Here is a 19855-nt window from a genome sequence, read left to right on the forward strand (position 1 = left end):
GTGACTGACCCTGTACAACAACACCTATCATACTACTATGTCTGACCCTGTAAAACAACACCTATTATGGGTGACCCTGTAAAACAACACATTTCACTGCACCTATCCGGTGTATGTGACAGTAAAACATATTTAAAACATGTGTCACGATGTTAATGGGATACATAAGGAGTATCATTAGCCATGTGTGTCACAAAGAATGGAGTTTACATTCTCACATAGCTCCGCTGAACCCTAATTTGCACAACAATTCAAACCACTTATCAGCACCAAGTCTAGCAGGCAAACAACAACAGAGAAAGAAGGTCAGACGTCATAATACAGTCATGAGCAGCAGTCCATCCACTGTGCATCAGGGAGTGTCACCACTTCAAAGCAAACATCTGGGAAAAGTTCAAAGTTCATCTCATTCACAGAACTAGTTTTCTAGAATGCTCTAGAACTTGTTCAATGACCGGGTTTCTGTATTGATGATCTAATATTGTATTGTTTGTTGTACCAACCCTCAGGTGTGTAGGTGGGAACATAGTGCTTCTGATCCAGGCCTTCAGAAAGAAGTTCATCATCCCTGAGTTTGAATCCTTCGTTTCAAAAATAGATCAAATCTACAACACCGTTCAGAAAAACCACAACGGACATGTAAGTAGATTTGTTTCCACTTTTCATATATGTCACTCTTCTCCATCTGTCTCTCACTATCTCTCTTTTTTGTCGTCTGTCCTCTTACTGTGTCTTTTATTTTGGTATGCTTTCCGTTAACATGTGTCTGTTGTAGAGGTTGAATAATTCAGATTTTTCAACGCCTATACCAATACCGATTATTGGAGGACCAAAAAACGATACCGATTAATCGGACGATTTTTGTATTTTTATTTTATTTTTGTATTTATTTGTAATAATGACAATTAGAACAATACTGAATGAACACTTTTATTTTAACTTTATATAATACATCAATAAAATCAATTTAGCCTCAAATAAATAATGAAACATGTTCAATTTGGTTTAAATAATGCAAAAACAAAGTGTTGGAGAAGAAAGTAAAAGTGCAATATGTGCTATGTAAGAGAGCTAACGTTTCAGTTCCTTGCTCAGAACATATGAAAGCTGGTGTTCCTTTTAACATGAGTCTTCAATATTCCCAGGTAAGAAGTTTTAGGTTGTAGTTATTATAGGAATTATGGGACTATTTATCTCCTCGCCCCTACCTGGGCTCGAACCAGGAACACATCGACAACAGCCACCCTCGAAGCATCGTTACCCATCGCTCCACAACAGCCGCGGCCCTTGCAGAGCAAGGGGAACAACTACTTCAAGGTCTCAGAGCGGGTAACGTCACCGATTGAAACGCTATTAGTGCGCACCCCGCTAACTAGCAAGGTTACACGAGCCTAAACTCGGGAGTTGTTAGGCTTGAAGTCATAAACAGCTGCTGGCAAACGCAAAAAAGTGCTGTTTGAATGAATGCTTACGAGTCTGCTGCTGCCTACCATCGCTCAGTCAGACTGCTCTATCAAATCATAGACTTAATTCTAACATATTAACACACAGAAATACGAGCCTAAGGTCATTAATATGGTAGAATCCGGAAACTATAAATTCGAAAAATAAAACGTTTATTCTTTCAGTGAAATACGGAACGGTTCAGTATTTTATCTAACGGGTGGCATCCCTAAGTCTCCATATTCCTGTTACATTGCACAACCTTCAATGTTATGTCATAATTACGTAAAATTCTGGCAAATTAGTTTGCAACGAGCCAAGCGGCCCAAACTGTTGCATATATCAAATCAAATCAAATGTATTTATATAGCCCTTTGTACATCAGCTGATATCTCAAAGTGCTGTACAGAAACCCAGCCTAAAACCCCAAACAGCAAACAATGCAGGTGTCGAAGCACCTGACTCTGCGTGCAATGAACACAAGAGAAGTGACACAATTTCACCTGGTTAATATTGCCTGCTAACCTGGATTTCTTTAACTCAATATGCATGTTTAAAAAAATATACTTCTGTGTTTTGATTTTAAGAAAGGCATTGATGTTTATGGTTAGGTACATTCGTGCAACGATTGTGCTTTTTTGCAAATGTGCATTTATTAAATCATCCCCCGTTTGGTGAAGTTGGTCTTCACACAGTTGGCAACGAGCCAGGCGGCCCAAACTGCTGCATATACCCTGACTCTGTTGCACAGAACGCAAGAGAAGTGACACAATTACCCTAGTTAAAAGAAATTCATGTTAGCAGGCAATATTAACTAAATATGCAGGTCTAAAAATATATACTTGTGTATTGATTTTAAGAAAGGCGTTGATGTTTATGGTTAGGTACACATTGGTGCAACGACAGTGCTTTTACGCGAATGTGCTTGTTAAATAACCTTGTTTTTAAAAAAAACATTTGGCGAAGTAGGCTATGATTCAATGGTAAATTACCAGGCACTGCATCGATTACTGTATATGCAACACAGGACAAACTAGATAACTATATATGGTTGATGATATTACTAGTTTAACTCGTGATTACGTTAAGATTGATTTGTTTTTTATAAGATACGTTAAATGCTAGCTAGCACCTTACCTTGGCTCCTTGCTGCACTCACATAACAGGTAGTCAGCCTGCCACGCAGTCTCCTCGTGGAGAGCAATGTAATCGGCCACGATCTGTGTCCAAAATGCTGATTACCGATTGTTATGAAAACTTGAAATCGGCCCTAATTTATCGGCCAATCCTGATTAATTGGTTGACCTCTAGTCTGTTGTTCTATGGCATGTACTCAAACACAACATTTGAAGTGTGGAGTATTATCTACATGTGATATGGTTCTGATAGTTCTGATGGTCTGTACTTCCTGGTTACAGGTAGCAGTCTACATTCCTCACCTGGCCAAGTTCAGTCCTGATCTCTGGGGTGTGTCCCTGTGTACAGTGGACGGACAGAGGTAGGTACAACCTCCCTGTGTACAGTGGACGGGCAGAGGTAGGTACAACCTCCCTGTGGACGGGCAGAGGTAGGTACAACCTCCCTCTGTGGACGGGCAGAGGTAGGTACAACCTCCCTGTGTACAGTGGATGGACAGAGGTAGGTATAACCTCCCTGTGTACAGTGGATGGACAGAGGTAGGTACAACCTCCCTGTGTGCCAGTGGATGGACAGAGGTAGGTACAACCTCCCTGTGTACAGTGGATGGACAGAGGTAGGTACAACCTCTCTGTGGACGGACAGAGGTAGGTACAACCTCTCTGTGGACGGGCAGAGGTAGGTACAACCTCTCTGTGGACGGGCAGAGTGTAGGTACAACTCTCTGTGGACGGGCAGAGGTAGGTACAACCTCTCTGTGGACGGGCAGAGGTAGGTACAACCCTCTCTGTGGGACGGGCAGAGGTAGGTACAACCTCTCTGTGGACGGGCAGAGGTAGGTACAACCTCTCTGTGGACGGGCAGAGGTAGGTACAACCTCTCTGTGGACGGGGCAGAGGTAGGTACAACCCTCTGTGGACGGGCAGAGGTAGGTACAACCTCTCTGTGGACGGGCAGAGGTAGGTACAACTCTCTGTGGACGGGGCAGAGGTAGGTACAACCTCTCTGTGGACGGGCAGAGGTAGGTACAACCTCTCTGTGGACGGGCAGAGGTAGGTACAACCTCTCTGTGGACGGGCAGAGGTAGGTACAACCTCTCTGTGGACGGGCAGAGGTAGGTACAACCTCTCTGTGGACGGGCAGAGGTAGGTACAACCCTCTGTGGACGGGCAGAGGTAGGTACAACCTCTCTGTGGACGGGCAGAGGTAGGTACAACTCTCTCTGTGGACGGGCAGAGGTAGGTACAACCTCTCTGTGGACGGGCAGAGGTAGGTACAACCTCTCTGTGGACGGGCAGAGGTAGGTACAACCTCTCTGTGGACGGGCAGAGGTAGGTACAACCTCTCTGTGGACGGGCAGAGGTAGGTACAACCTCTGTGGACGGGCAGAGGTAGGTACAACCTCTCTGTGTGGACGGGCAGAGGTAGGTACAACTCTCTGTGGACGGGCAGAGGTAGGTACAACTCTGTGGACGGGCAGAGGTAGGTACAACCTCTGTGGACGGGCAGAGGTAGGTACAACCTCTCTGTGGACGGGCAGAGGTAGGTACAACCTCTCTGTGGACGGGGCAGAGGTAGGTACAACCCTCTGTGGACGGGCAGAGGTAGGTACAACCTCTCTGTGGGACGGGCAGAGGTAGGTACAACCTCTCAGGGACGGCAGAGGTAGGTACAACCTCTCTGGGATCGGCAGAGGTAGGTACAACTCTCTGTGGACGGGCAGAGGTAGGTACAACCTCTCTGTGGACGGGCAGAGGTAGGTACAACCTCTCTAGGACGGGCAGAGGTAGGTACAACCTCTTCTGTGGACGGGCAGAGGTAGGTACAACTCTCTCAGGGACGGGCAGAGGTAGGTACAACCTCTCTGTGGACGGGCAGAGTGTAGGTACAACCTCTCTGTGGACGGGCAGGAGGTAGGCAATAACCTCTCTGTGGACGGGCAGAGGTAGGTACAACCTCTCTGTGGACGGGCAGAGGTAGGTACAACTCTCTGTGGACGGGCAGAGGTAGGTACAACCTCTCTGTGGACGGGCAGAGGTAGGTACAACCTCTCTGTGGACGGGCAGAGGTAGGTACAACTCTGTGGACGGGCAGAGGTAGGTGCCAACCTCTCTGTGGACGGGCAGAGGTAGGTACAACCTCTCTGTGGACGGGCAGAGGTGGGTACAACCTTCTGTGGACGGGCAGAGGTGGGTACAACCTCTCTGTGGACGGGCAGAGGTGGGTACAACTCCCTGTGTGTCTATATATCTGATGATTGATAACTGAATGTGAAATAGTGACTCATACCACTGGACACCTTTTCATCTGGTCCTCTCTCTTTCTTCATCTGTCCTCTCCTTCTTCCTCTGGTCCCCTCTCTCTCTCTCTCTCTCTCTCTCTCTCTCTGTTTCTTTCTTTCTTCCTCTGTCCTTTGTCCTCTCCTTTTTCCTCTGTTCCTCTGTCCTCTCTCCTTTCTTCCTCTGTTCCTCTGGTCCTCCTTCTCCTTTCTTCCTCTGTTTCTCTGTCCTCTCCTTTCTTCCTCTGTTTCTCTGGTCCTCTCTCCTTTCTTCCTCTGTTTCTCTGGTCCTCTCTGGGTCCTTCCTTTCTTCCTCTGTTTCTCTGGTCCTCTCTCCTTTCTTTCTGGTCCTCTCTCCTTTCTTTCTCTGGTCCTCTCTCCTTTCTTCCTCTGGTCCCTCTCTCTCTTCTCTGTTTCTTTCTTCTTCCTCTGTCCTTGCTCTAACCTCTCTCCCTTTCTTCTCTGGTCCTCTCTCCTTCTTCCTCTGTTTCTCTGGTCCTCTCTCCTTTCTTCCTCTCTCTGGTCCTCTCTCTCCTTTCTTCCTCTGTTTCTCTTAACTTTCTCTCCTTTCTTCCCTGTTTCTCTGGTCCTTCTCCTTTCTTCCTCTGTTTCTGGTCCCTCTCCCTTTCTTTCTCTGGTCCTCTCTCCTTTCTTCCTCTGTTTCTCTGGTCCTCTCTCCTCTTTCTCTGGTCCTCTCCTTTCTTTCTGTCCTCTCTCCTTTCTTTCTCTGGTCCTCTCTCCTTTCTTTCTCTGGTCCTCTCTCCTTTCTTTCTCTGGTCCCTCTCTCCTTTCTTTCTCTGGTCCTCTCCTTTCTTTCTCTGGTCCTCTCTCCTTTCTTCCTCTGTTTCTCTGGTCCTCTCTCTCCTTTCTTCCTTTATTTCCTCTTTACTAATGGCCTTTTCCCACCTCTGTCTCTCCCCCAACACTCCAGTGGGGGGACACTAAGCAGCCCTTCTGTCTCCAGTCGTGTGTGAAGCCACTGGAGTATGCTGTGGCCATCCACGAGGCTGGGACAGAGAAGGTACACCGCTATGTGGGATGGAGCCCAGCGGACTCAAATTCAACAAGCTCTACCTGGATGAGGAAGGTGGGTATGGAACCCTTGCTCCTGTTGCTGTACATTACTGTCTTATGGTGTTTTGTTAGTTTGCTGCACAAATATGATTTGATTTCAGTACAAGTTAAGACCACGTGAGTTCAGGTTGATAGGATCTTCTACTTTCTACCAAGTGGATGTGATGTCAGCTCAAGAATGACTTAGTCTCCAAATAGTAAAGCATCATTCTACTTCTGTGACCATACTGTATTCTGTCTTAACTCTATAACCATTTGTGTTTTGTGTGCCTAGACAAACCCTACAACCCCATGGTGAATGCTGGAGCCATTGTGATTAGCTCTCTTATCAAGGTAACTAGACAGACAGTCTACAACCACCCTATACATGGTGTGAGTGTATCTGTAACTAGACAGACCACCCCATACATGGTGTGAGTGTATCTGTAACTAGACAGACCACCCTATACATGGTGTGAGTGTATCTGTAACTAGACAGACCACCCTATACATGTGTGAGTGTATCTCTATTCAGACAGACCACCCTATACATGGTGTGAGTGTATCCTGTCTGACTTTAAATATTCCCTTAAAACATCCACTCTCAATGATGCATCAGTGATATTTGTCACTGTCATTATTTGCTGAATCCACTCAGTGTTTGACAAGCAAATAAACACAACAAACCAAGATCCAGGGCATCTGTCAATCTTTGACCCGAAGCTGACGTAGGTTTGGCTTTGTCCTGCTGAAACATGCAGCTCTAAACACACACACACGGCCTATCTGGCACGTGAGGTAGATAGTAGTTACATGTACAGTAGTGTAGTCAGTAGGGTAGTCAGTAGTGTAGTGAGTAAGGTAGTCAGTAGTGTAGTCAGTAGGGTAATCGGTAGTGTAGTGAGAGTAGGGTAGTCGGTAGTGTAGTGAGTAGGGTAGTCGGTAGTGTTGACCCTGGTTCTGCCAGCTTTACTGCTCTCCTGTCATCCTCAGCGTGCTGGGGGAGGGACCCTGGGACCGGTGGGACCACCAGTTTAACCAATTAACAGAGCACTTTGGAGAGGTGGTCCGTGTGTGTTATCTCAGAGAGAGAGAGAGAAAGGTACATAGACAGAGCAGGCGAGTTGAACTGATATATAGTTATATATTTCGGCTATAAAGACAGCGGGGGCCCCAGCCATATGGGGCCCCAGGCATATGGGGGGCCCCAGGCAAAGGGGGCCCCAGCCATATGGGGCCCCATGGGCAAAGGGGGCCCCAGCCATATGGGGCCCCAGGCAAAGGGGCCAGCCAGGCAAATGGGGGCTGGGGCCCCAGGCAAAGGGGGCCACAGCCATATGGGGCCCCGGGCAAAGGGGGCCCCAGGCAAAGGGGGCTCCAGGTGGAAGTTAGCCTGAAGGAATAACAGGAGGGTTTAAGTCTGGATTTCTGCCTATCTGTTCAGAATGAATCTAGAATTTAATAGACATACTTAAATAAAACTATTACTGTGTAATGCATCTTTGTGACGCAAACAATCTTATTTATACCCCAATACTGGACATTTGGGGTCACTTGGGCCATCATGGCTATGCTCTATAATTTATATTTTTTACTTTTATTTTACCTTTATTTAACCAGGCAAGTCAGTTAAGAACAAATTCTTATTTTCAATGACGGCCTAGGAACAGTGGGTTAACTGCCTGTTCAGGGGCAGAACGACAGATTTGTACCTTTCGCTCACAACCTTCCGGTTACTAGTCCAACACTCTAACCATTAGGCTACCCTGCCGCCCAATATAAAGTAGCCCCTTTAAAAATGTATTCCAAACCAAATCCACCTTTAACCTCTCAATGCTGGGTCAGTGATACACCTGTTTCAGACCAGGTGCTGTTGCTTTGGAACAGGTGATATTGTAGATTTACTACAGAGTACCTGTCCTATCCTGAGACTTCATATAACCAGTGTCTTTATTATTTACCGTCTACTGTGATAACTGCTTGTTTTTGTCACCTTGTTCAGGAGTAGACATTAGACTTCGAGATGTGTGATCATTCACACTGTTTAAAGTGTGTTGAGCCTACGGAGTCCTGAAGCCCTGTAGAACATCGCCACCCTGTGGCTGACTACTGAAAAGGTTTTGATGTGGTGACCGTTTACACGGCTGTTCTGTCTGTCTTTCTGTGTGTCACCAGCCCGGTTCAAATAAGGCAGAGAAGTTTGACTATGTAAGTAGATTTAGACTTAATGTGTGTCATCATCCAGTATCATTCAAACGTAGTTCTATACAATGCACACATGATACGTTACATTACAATACGTTACTATATATCTCTCATCCCTCTCCTCAGATGATGGAGTTCATTAAGAAGATGGCCGGTCGAGAGTACGTGGGGTTCAGCAATGCCACGTGAGTTTTAGTTAATTGTCTTCATTTTCCGAAAGCAGAGTTATTCTCTCTGTTATATTATTTGTTGTTGTTGTTGACTCTCTTTCTCTCTCTGTGTCTCAGGTTCCAGTCGGAAAAAGAAACAGGCGACAGAAATTTTGCAATTGGGTACTACCTTAAAGAGAAGAAGTGTGTGGGAACAGTGACGATGGGAACGTTTTAATTAAGGTAGTTCTGGGACACACCTCCTGATAACTTTCCAGCTCCTCCTCAGGTCAGGTTGGTTTGTGCACCAGAAAGATATTGATCCCTCACTGTGCGATGGTTATGGGATATTAATGTTTGAGATATTCTGTACCTGTATGAAATATTGATCATAGGAACTGATTTCCATCTGCAGTGTTTTCCCCACTGGGGCAGAAATGATTGACGCGCTGGACTTCTATTTCCAGGTAAACTACACTTCCTCGGATAAACTTATCACACTGTGACAGTGGATGTGGTTTTGCTCATTCTGGTAATGCGTCATTATGCTGACTTGTGACTGGACGGTAACATAAAGCACTTGCTGTGTTTATGAGTCACAGACACTGGTGTGAGTTTGACATATTAGTCTTAGTCCTCGACCTAAAAAAGGTTATTTCAATGGAGATTCTCCATATACTTCTAAATTCAGTTCTAGGCTTAATATGTGTCTGGAATAACACGGAGCCTACATGTTTCTCTCTATATCATTGCTTTAGTAAATCAACTATTTCCTTTCAGCTGTGTTCCATAGAGGTGACGTGTGAGTCTGGAAGTGTCATGGCGGCAACGCTGGCCCACGGGGGATCTGCCCAATCACCGCAGCGCGTCCTGAGTGCCGAGGCCGTAAGGAACACCCTGAGTCTCATGCACTCCTGCGGCATGTACGACTTCTCTGGACAGATGGCCTTCCATGTAAGTCAAACTGGCCTTCCATGTAAGTCAAACTGGCCTTCCATGTAAGTCATACTGGCCTTCCATGTAAGTCATACTGGCCTTCCATGTAAGTCATACTGGCCTTCCATGTAAGTCATACTGGCCTTCCATGTAAGTCAAACTGGCCTTCCATGTAAGTCAAACTGGCCTTCCATGTAAGTCATACTGGCCTTCCATGTAAGTCAAACTGGCCTTCCATGTAAGTCAAACTGGCCTTCCATGTAAGTCAAACTGGCCTTCCATGTAAGTCAAACTGGCCTTCCATGTAAGTCATACTGGCCTTCCATGTAAGTCATACTGGCCTTCCATGTAAGTCATACTGGCCTTCCATGTAAGTCATACTGGCCTTCCATGTAAGTCATACTGGCCTTCCATGTAAGTCATACTGGCCTTCCATGTAATTCAAACTGGCCTTCCATGTAAGTCATACTGGCCTTCCATGTAAGTCATACTGGCCTTCCATGTAAGTCATACTGGCCTTCCATGTAAGTCATACTGGCCTTCCATGTAAGTCATACTAGCCTTCCATGTAAGTCAAACTGGCCTTCCATGTAAGTCATACTGGCCTTCCCTGTAAGTCATACTGGCCTTCCATGTAAGTCAAACTGGCCTTCCATGTAAGTCATACTGGCCTTCCATGTAAGTCATACTGGCCTTCCATGTAAGTCATACTGGCCTTCCATGTAAGTCATACTGGCCTTCCATGTAAGTCATACTGGCCTTCCATGTAAGTCATACTGGCCTTCCATGTAAGTCATACTGGCCTTCCATGTAAGTCAAACTGGCCTTCCATGTAAGTCATACTGGCCTTCCATGTAAGTCATACTGGCCTTCCATGTAAGTCATACTGGCCTTCCATGTAAGTCATACTGGCCTTCCATGTAAGTCATACTGGCCTTCCATGTAAGTCATACTGGCCTTCCATGTAAGTCATACTGGCCTTCCATGTAAGTCATACTGGCCTTCCATGTAAGTCAAACTGGCCTTCCATGTAAGTCAAACTGTAGTCATACAGTAGTTATACAGTGGTCATATAGTACTCATACTGTAGTCATACAGTAGTTATATAGTACTCATACTGTGTCATGGCGGTAATTATACAGTAGTCATATAGTACTCATGCTGTAGTCATATAGTCGTTATAAAGTATTTATATAGTACTCATGCTGTAGTCATATAGTAGTCATATAGTACTCATACTGTTATAGTGTAGTACTTATACAGTAGTTATATAGTTATACAGTGGTCATATAGCAGTCATACTGTAGTTATACAGTAGTCATATAGTACTCATGCTGTAGTCATATAGTAGTTATAAAGTAGTTATATAGTACTCATACTGTAGTCATATAGTATTTATACAGTAGTTATATAGTAGTCATATAGTACTCATACTGTCATCCAGTAGTTATACAGTAGTCATAAAGTAGTTATACAGTAGTCATATAGTAGTTATAAAGTAGTCATATAGCAGTCAAAGTAGTTGTATAGTAGTTATATAGTAGTCATATAGTAGTCATAAAGTAGTTATATAGCAGTCAAAGTAGTTATATAGTAGTCATAAAGTAGTTAAAGTAGTTATAGTAGTCAAAGTAGTCATAAAGTAGTTGTATAGTAGTCATAAAGTAGTTGTATAGTAGTCATAAAGTAGTTGTATAGTAGTCATAAAGTAGTCAAAGTAGTTATATAGTAGTTGTATAGTAGTCATGAAGTAGTTGTATAGTAGTCATGAAGTAGTTGTATAGTAGTCATGAAGTAGTTGTATAGTAGTCATAAAGTAGTTGTATAGTAGTTATATAGCAGTCAAAGTAGTTTTAAAGTAGTTATATAGTAGTTTTAAAGTAGTTATATAGTAGTTTTAAAGTAGTTATATAGTAGTTTTAAAGTAGTTATATAGTCATAAAGTAGTTATATAGTAGTCATGAAGTAGTTATATAGTAGTTAAAGTAGTTATATAGTAGTCATAAAATAGTTATATAGTAGTCAAAGTTGTTATATAGTAAAGTAGTTATATAGTAGTTATATAGTAGTCATACAGTAGTCATAAAGTAGTTATATAGTAGTCAAAGTAGTTATATAGTAGTCATAAAGTAGTTATATAGTAGTCATAAAGTAGTTATATAGTAGTCATACAGTAGTCATAAAGTAGTTATATAGTAGTCAAAGTAGTTATATAGTAGTCATAAAGTAGTTCTATAGTAGTCATAAAGTAGTTCTATAGTAGTCATATAGTAGTTCTTACATTTAGGGACGTAAGGCAATAAATAGGCCATAGTTTTGAAATAATTACAATTTAGCAATTAAACACTGGAGTGATAGATGTGCAGAAGATGAATGTGCAAGTAGAGATACTGAGGTGCAAAGGAGCAACAACAACAAAAATTACATGGGGATGAGGTAGTTGGATGGGCTATTTACACATAGGCTATGTACTGGTGCAATGATCATATCAAATGTATTTATATAGCCCTTTGTACATCAGCTGATATCTCAAAGTGTTGTATAGAAACCCAGCCTAAAACCCCAAACCGCAAGCAATGCAGGTGTAGAAGCACGGTGGCTAGGAAAAATTCCCTAGAAAGGCCAAAACCTAGGAAGGAACCTAGAGAGGAACCACGCTATGAGGGGTGGCCAGTCCTCTTCTGGCTGTGCCGGGTGGAGATTAGGAACCTAGAGAGGAACCACGCTATGAGGGGTGGCCAGTCCTCTTCTGGCTGTGCCGGGTGGACATTAGAAACCTAGAGAGGAACCAGGCTATGAGGGGTGGCCAGTCCTCTTCTGGCTATGCCGGGTGGAGATTAGAAACCTAGAGAGGAACCAGGCTATGTGGGGTGGCCAGTCCTCTTCTGGCTGTGCCGGGTGGAGATGATAACAGATCTGTGAGCTATTCTGACAGCTGATGCTTAAAGCCTAGTGAGGGAGATATGACTCTCCAGCTTCAGTGATTTTTGCAGTTCGTTCCAGTCATTTTCAGCTGAGAACTGGAAGGAAAGGCAGCCAAAGAAGGTGTTGGCTTTGGGGGTGACCAGTGAAATATACCGTATGGAGCGTGTGCTATGGGTGGGTGCTGCTATGGTGACCAGTGAGCTGAGATAAGGCGGGGCTTTACCTAGACAAGACTTATAGATGAAGTAGTAATATAGTAGTCAGAGTAGTTGTACAGTAGTCTTATAGTAGTTATACAGTAGTAATATGATATAGTAGGGAAAGGTATACAACTACCTATGTACGGTGCATTTGAAAGTATTCAGACCCATTCACTTTTTCCAGTTTTTGTTACGTTACAGCTTTACTCTAAAAAAAAGATTTGTTTTCCCTCATCAATCTACGCACAATATCCCATAATGACAAAGAAGAAAATGAAAATATCATGTTTACATACAGTGGGGCAAAAAAGTATTTAGTCAGCCACCAATTGTGCAAGTTTTCCCACTTTAAAAGATGAGAGGCCTGTAATTTTCATCATAGGTACACTTCAACTATGACAGACAAAATGAGGGGGAAAAATGAAAAAAATTTGAATTTAAAAATGAATTTATTTGCTAATTATGGTGGAAAATAAGTATTTGGTCAATAACAAAAGTTTATCTCAGTACTTTGTTATATACCCTTTGTTGGCAATGACAGAGGTCAAACGTTTTCTGCAAGTCTTCACAAGGATTTCACACACTGTTGCTGGTATTTTGGCCCATTCCTCCATGCAGATCTCCTCTAGAGCAGTGATGTTTTGGGGCTGTTGCTGGGCAACACGGACTTTCAACTTCCTCCAAAGATCTTTTTAAGTGGGAGAACTTGCACAATTGGTGGCTGACTAAATACTTTTTTGCCCCACTGTAAGTATTCAGTAGGGTTGCACAATTTGGGGTATATTCAGAGGTGGAAACTTTCCGTGGAAATTAATGGCGATATATGAGACTATATGGGAATTAACGGAAATATAGATAAATATGAATACCATTTAAATGTAGATGTTTTTTGCATTGGATATATTTAACATATCATATGGAGACAGAAACATAATAATTTTACCTTATCACAAGTAGACATAATTGCAAATTATTAAATCCTTCCAATAGAAATTTTAAAAAACAATTTAGTTACAAATTTAACTTTAATTAAATGAGTTGACTCTGAACAACAAAAGAAAGGGAATATTGAATGATCCCCAATGATCCATCGCATCTCCCAAAAACATTTTCAACATATATCTGTAAAATGATAGTCTAGAAACAAAATCTTTGGTTGTCTTCTTCTCAGGCTTCCGTGTCTTCTTCCTGGACCTCCTCAATGTCCACCTCTTGAACATCAGACTCTGAGGCCTCATCTTCACTGTCATTTTCCAACCCTGTTGAGGATGGCCACCAATTTTTCAACCACTGTATTGGTCAGCCTGTTGTGTGCTTTGGTGTGTGTGTTTCCAAACAAGGATCAGTTGCGCTCTGAGGCGGCTGATGTTGGTGGGATTTGGAGGCAACAGGGGAAACAGCCTCAGATCCACAAAGTCCCTTCCACCAGGTGGCTGATGAGATATGTTGTCACAACTGCCATATTGCATCTCCATCCCAAAGCCCTTGCTTGGAAGTGTACTTCGCCAGATTGCCAAAGAACCTTGCCTCATCCAGGCCAAGGTGGCTAGACATGGTAGTGATGACACCATAGGCCTGGCTGGATCTCTGCACCAGACAGGATTTTCTCTTGCCAGCATTGGGGTACAAAATGTATGCTGTGGTGTGTATGGTCTTCAGGCTTCTGATGTATTTCAGAACTGCAGTTTCCACGGCTTGGAGCAACAGTGAAGTGAGCAGGGCAGTACGGATTTCTTCTCTTACATCTGCAAGCAGAGTCTGAACATCAGACAGGATGGCATTGTCTCCCTCAATCCGTGCAATGGCTACGGCAGTTTCAGGCTGCTTACCACTCGCTCTCTCAAAATACATCATCCAGGAGATCCTCTTGATCGGGCAGTCCATATCGGCAGACTGTGAAATGGCCATTTCTTGGAGAGACTCCTTCTGGAAGGTTCTCCTATCTCCACCGAGGAACTCTGGAGTTCTGTCAGAGTGACCATCGGGTTCTTGGTCACTTTCTTGCTCAGTTTGGTCAAGTGGCCAACCATAGGAAGAGTCTTGGTGGTTCTAAACTTCTTCCATTTAAGAATGATTGAGTCCCTGTGTGGGGACCTTCTCAATACTGCAGACATTTTTTGTTCCATTCTCCTGATCTGTGCCTCGACACAATCCTGACTCAGAGCTCTACGGACAATTCAACCTCATGGCTTGGTTTTGCTCTGATGCACTGGTCAACTATGGGATCCACATATAGACAGGTGTGTACCTTTCCAAATCATGTCCAATCAATTGAATTTACCACAGTTGGGCTCCAATTAAGTTGTAGAAACATCTCAAGGATGATCAATGGAAACGGGATGCACCTGATCTCAAATTCTAGTCTCATAGAAAACGTTCTGAATACCTGTGTCAATAAAGGTATCTGTTTTTTATTTTTAATACATTTAAAAAATGTCTAAAAACCTTATTTTGCGTTGTCATTATGGGTATTATGTAAATTGAGGACATTTTTTAAAAATGTAATCATTTTAGAATAAGGCTGTAAACGTAACTAAATGTGGGAAAAGTGAAGGGATCTGTACACTTCCCAACACACTGTATCTGTATTAGTCATTTAGTAAACTGTTTTAAATACCCCTTTATTAATATTGATAAACCTTTTTAAACATCTATTTGCCAAATGAAGGCCACCTTTCTTTTTCTTTAGTGGGATGATTTAACGGGACCCTTCCTACTTCCCCCTCTATGGCCCCTGTATCTTCTCTCCCAGGTGGGCTTGCCTGCTAAGTCTGGGGTGTCAGGAGCAGTTCATTCTGGTGGTTCCTAAATCATTGCAAGAGTGATGTTTTCAGTCCCTCACGTTCTAGACAGAGTTGGAAACAGTGTCCGAGGAATACCCACTTCTGGTAACCCATTTTACACATGATGTATGACACAATGACTGAATTACTGCTTACAGTGAACACTTGCATGTACAGGAGGGAGAAATACTTGTATAATAGTCTATCTTTCTTTGCAGATTTTGAATGTGTTACGAAGTCCTCTTCATAAAATTACCTCTTTAAATAGCGTTAACCACATGCAACACGTGTAAGTCTTTTAAAAAACTCCCCTGTCTTGGTGTTTGGGAGCTGGTGTCTTGTTTAACTTCCCCCTTCTGATGACACAGACTTAGGTCAAGAAGCAGAGCCCCTCAGCAGGCAGGACAGGGGATGATAGAAATTAAGAGCTTTGAGTTATGGCTTTTTTATGAAAATCTAATCAATTTTATTGGTCACATACACATGGTTAGCAGATGTTATTACGAGTGCTGTGTGTGCTTGTGCTTCTAGTTCGATGCAATAATACAAGTCATCAACAAGTAAAGGAATGGAAATCGTTTATATACACATAAATATACATATTCTTATTCCATCCTTTACTTAGATTTGTGTATATTTAGTGATTGTTGTGGAATTTTAAGGTAAACATGCCAACAATTGAACATATTTGCTAGAACATGAATTGAGGTTGGAAGTTTGCTCTTGTTATGAAGAGCACTATGACACATGGGGGAGGCGGAGTTGTCTACCGGTATCACTGCCCAGTCTAAGATGTATTTATCTCTGCTATATCTGTAGAACAAGTCTGTAGTGAGCCTGATGTTTGCAGCCTACAGTGGAGATGTGTCAGCCCTCAGAAGGTAAAATACCAAATCAAAGGAGTCTACAGAAGGAGGATTTATGTTTTACTTAGTTTCACCACAGTCACATGCTGTAGATGTCACTCTCTCGTCTCGCTACTAATCCTTCACAGTAACTCTTGATGTCACTTTCCTAAATACTAATCCTTCCTTAGTAACTCTTGATATCACTCTCTCTCCTCACTACTATTCCTTCACAGTAACTCTTGATGTCCTCTCCTCGCTACTAATCCTTCACAGTAACTATTGATGTCACACTCTCTCCTCACTACTAATCCCTTCACAGTAACTATTGATGTCACACTCTCTCCTAAAAACTAATCCTTCACAGTAACTCTTGATGTCACCCTCTCCCAGATACTAATCCTTCACAGTAACTATTGATGTCACTCTCTCTCCTCACTACTAATCCTTCACAGTAACTATTGATGTCACTCTCTCTCCTCACTACTAATCCTTCACAGTAACTATTGATGTCACTCTCTCTAGCTAGAATCCTTCACAGTAACTATTGATATCACTCTCTCTCCTCGCTCACGAATCCTTCACAGTAACTCTTGATGTCACTCTCTCCTAGCTACTATTCCTTCACAGTAACTCTTGATGTCACTCTCTCCGCTACTATTCCTTCACAGTAACTCTTGATGTCACTCTCTCCTCACTACTAATCCTTCACAGTAACTATTGATGTCACACTCTCCTAAATACTAATCCTTCACAGTAACTCTTGATGTCACCCTCTCCCAGATACTAATCCTTCACAGTAACTCTTGATGTCACTCTCTCCTCGCTACTATTCCTTCACAGTAACTCTTGATGTCACTCTCTCCTCACTACTAATCCTTCACAGTAACTATTGATGTCACACTCTCTCCTAAATACTAATCCTTCACAGTAACTCTTGATGTCACCCTCTCCCAGAGTAACTCTTGATGCCACTCTCTCCTCACTACTAATCCTTCACAGTAACTATTGATGTCACTCTCTCTCCTCAATACTAATCCTTCACAGTAACTCTTGATGTCACCCTCTCCCAGATACTAATCCTTCACAGTAACTCTTGATGTCACTCTCTCCTCACTACTAATCCTTCACAGTAACTCTTGATGTCACCCTCTCCCAGATACTAATCCTTCACAGTAACTCTTGATGCCACTCTCTCACTCACTACTAATCCTTCACATTAACTATTGATGTCACTCTCTCTCCTCACTACTAATCTTTCACAGTAACTATTGATGTCACTCTCTCTCACTCACTACTAATCCTTCACAGTAACTATTGATGTCACTCTCTCCTAGCTACGAATCCTTCACAGTAACTCTTGATGTCACTCTCTCTCCTAGCTACTAATCCTTCACAGTAACTATTGATGTCACACTCTCTCCTAAATACTAATCCTTCCTAGTAACTCTTGATGTCACCCTCTCCCAGATACTAATCCTTCACAGTAACTCTTGATGCCACTCTCTCCTCACTACTAATCCTTCACAGTAACTCTTGATGTCACTCTCTCCTAGCTACTAATCCTTCACAGTAACTCTTTGAAATGAGGAATACTATGTAGAATATAGCTTGTCTCCTATCCTCTGAGGTTTGCTCTGTCATTGATGGACATGGAGCTGAAGGACTATGACTCTAGGACCGCGCTACACGTGGCTGCTGGTGAGGGTGAGTTTCTCTCCACTGGTGGCATTGGCTCTTCAAAATGTTCTTCAATGTGATGTTTTGGTGCCTCTTGGGTCATTCAGACAGCTGGTTTGAGGACCTTATTACTGATGAATGTGATGTTCTGGTGCCTCTAGGGTCATTCAGACAGCTGGTTGATGACCTTATTACTGATGAATGTGATGTTCTGGTTCCTCTAGTGGTCATTCAGACAGCTGATTGAGGACCTTATTACTGATGAATGTGATGTTCTGGGGCCTCTAGGGTAATTCAGACAGCTGATTGAGGACCTTATTACTGATGAATGTGATGTTCTGGTGCCTCTAGGGTCATTCAGACAGCTGATTGAGGACCTTATTACTGATGAATGTGATGTTCTGGTGCCTCTAGGGTCATTCAGACAGCTGATTGAGGACCTTATTACTGATGATTGTGTTTTTCTTTCTGTTTGCATTTTGTATTTATATTGAAGTTTGTGTTTTCTGTAATTTTTGTAATTCAGGGCTCCTCAGTATGATTCCCTGATATAATAAATGGTTAAATCAAATGCCTTATAATGCTTCATATTGATGTTATAGATACTTATGAGTTGTTATTACAGCTTCTGGCAAGTGTTATAATGCAGTAGAAGTGTATCTTAAGGAATTATGTATGTGTGCCTCTTAGCAAGTGTTACCGGGCTAAGATACCTCTTTTGTGCTTTGTCCTCAAGGCCATGTGGATGTGGTAAGGTTCCTAACAGATGCCTGCAAAGTGAACCCCTTTGTGAAAGACCGGTACAGTAGTATTCATTCATTCATCCACCTATAGCAATCTCTATTGACATTTCCTCCAACCTAACAACATCTCTTAGCTACTATATTCCCAGCCTCTCATGTCTTATTTCTCCAACTAATTCGGTCCTTTGTGGCCGTTGTCTTTATTGAGAGGTAGTTTATTTTTTATAACTTCTGACATGCTTCATCTAACTTCTGTCTCATCTCTACCACCTCCCTCCAGGTGGGGCAACATTCCCTGGATGATGCCCTGCAGTTTGGCCACAGTGCCGTGGTGAAGGTCCTACAGGATTACCAGGTGGCCTGCCAGGAACAGGAGAGACTCCCAGTGGCTGATACCATACTCATAGCCCCCAAACTAGAGACTGTAGAAGGCATGGTGTGATCATGGGCCGTATGTGTCAAACGTCTCCCATTAAGAGTGCTGATCAAAGATCAATTTTTGCGTAAAGAAACAGATTATTATAGACCGGGAGAACAGTGATTCTAGATCAACACCCCACCTTGATAAATGGGCCCAGGACCATCAGGATATTTTAATTAGGCCCCAAACAGAAGAAAACAGGTTGAAATATGGAGAGACTTTCTCAAGTTGTCCAATAAAAAAAAACCATGAATTTTCATTTCTGTTGCAAATAAGTTTGTGTCCCAAGTGGCATTCTATTTCCTATAGACATTTAGTGCATTACTTTTGGTTAGTAGTGTGTGTGTAGTGAATAAGGTGCTATTTGGGATGCAGCCCTAGTGTTATTCCTCCCATCAGGACTTTCTCTGGGTACATCCCAATAATGTCTGCTTCCTCCTGAAGTGTTCACTACTTCCCACACATCTAAAATAGTTTAATTAATTATACCAGTCATTACCTTTTAATATTGGTGAAGGGAAGTTAACAAGTGCACACTTTGAAAGGAAGGATAGATAATTGGGACATAGTCCCCTATCTTGTATGCAGTATTTACTCCTCTCATTCAGTCAGAGATAAGACTTGTAACAATAATTGTTGGGCAGCATTTCCGATACATATACTAATTCTAACTATTATGAATTTAGCAGAGTTCATTTTGTCAACAGCTTATTTTTCCTGACTAAAACTATGACTATAAGAAGACAAGATGCCCAAGAAAAAAAACAACAACTTACAAATAGTTCGTCATTTTAGTTGACGCTAAATATAACAAGATGAGAAGTTCACCTGAGACTAATGGTCATTCAATTTGACATGACGCTCCTTCTGATCTGTTTTGTCCAATCAGAAGCATGCATGGCTTTAAAGCAATCGTCTCTCTGACAGAATGAACGTCTTTCATGTGCGCAGGCTACTTGAGTTTATTATAGTCCTGCCTGGCCTTTCCAGCGCATACACAGCCCTCCCGCGGTCACTTCAGTCGTCTCTCTTTTGAACTGATGCGCAGGCAGGGAAC

General features: G+C 42.7%; 1 pseudogene; it reads left to right on the plus strand.

Moving 5' to 3' along the window:
• The first annotated feature begins 480 nt into the window (after positions 1-480).
• Positions 481-19057, plus strand: LOC135534952 (glutaminase kidney isoform, mitochondrial-like; annotated as a pseudogene).
• Positions 19058-19855: the final 798 nt, after the last annotated feature.

The sequence above is a fragment of the Oncorhynchus masou genome, unplaced genomic scaffold (genome assembly GCF_036934945.1).
Source record: "Oncorhynchus masou masou isolate Uvic2021 unplaced genomic scaffold, UVic_Omas_1.1 unplaced_scaffold_4224, whole genome shotgun sequence".
Lineage (NCBI taxonomy): Eukaryota > Metazoa > Chordata > Actinopteri > Salmoniformes > Salmonidae > Oncorhynchus > Oncorhynchus masou.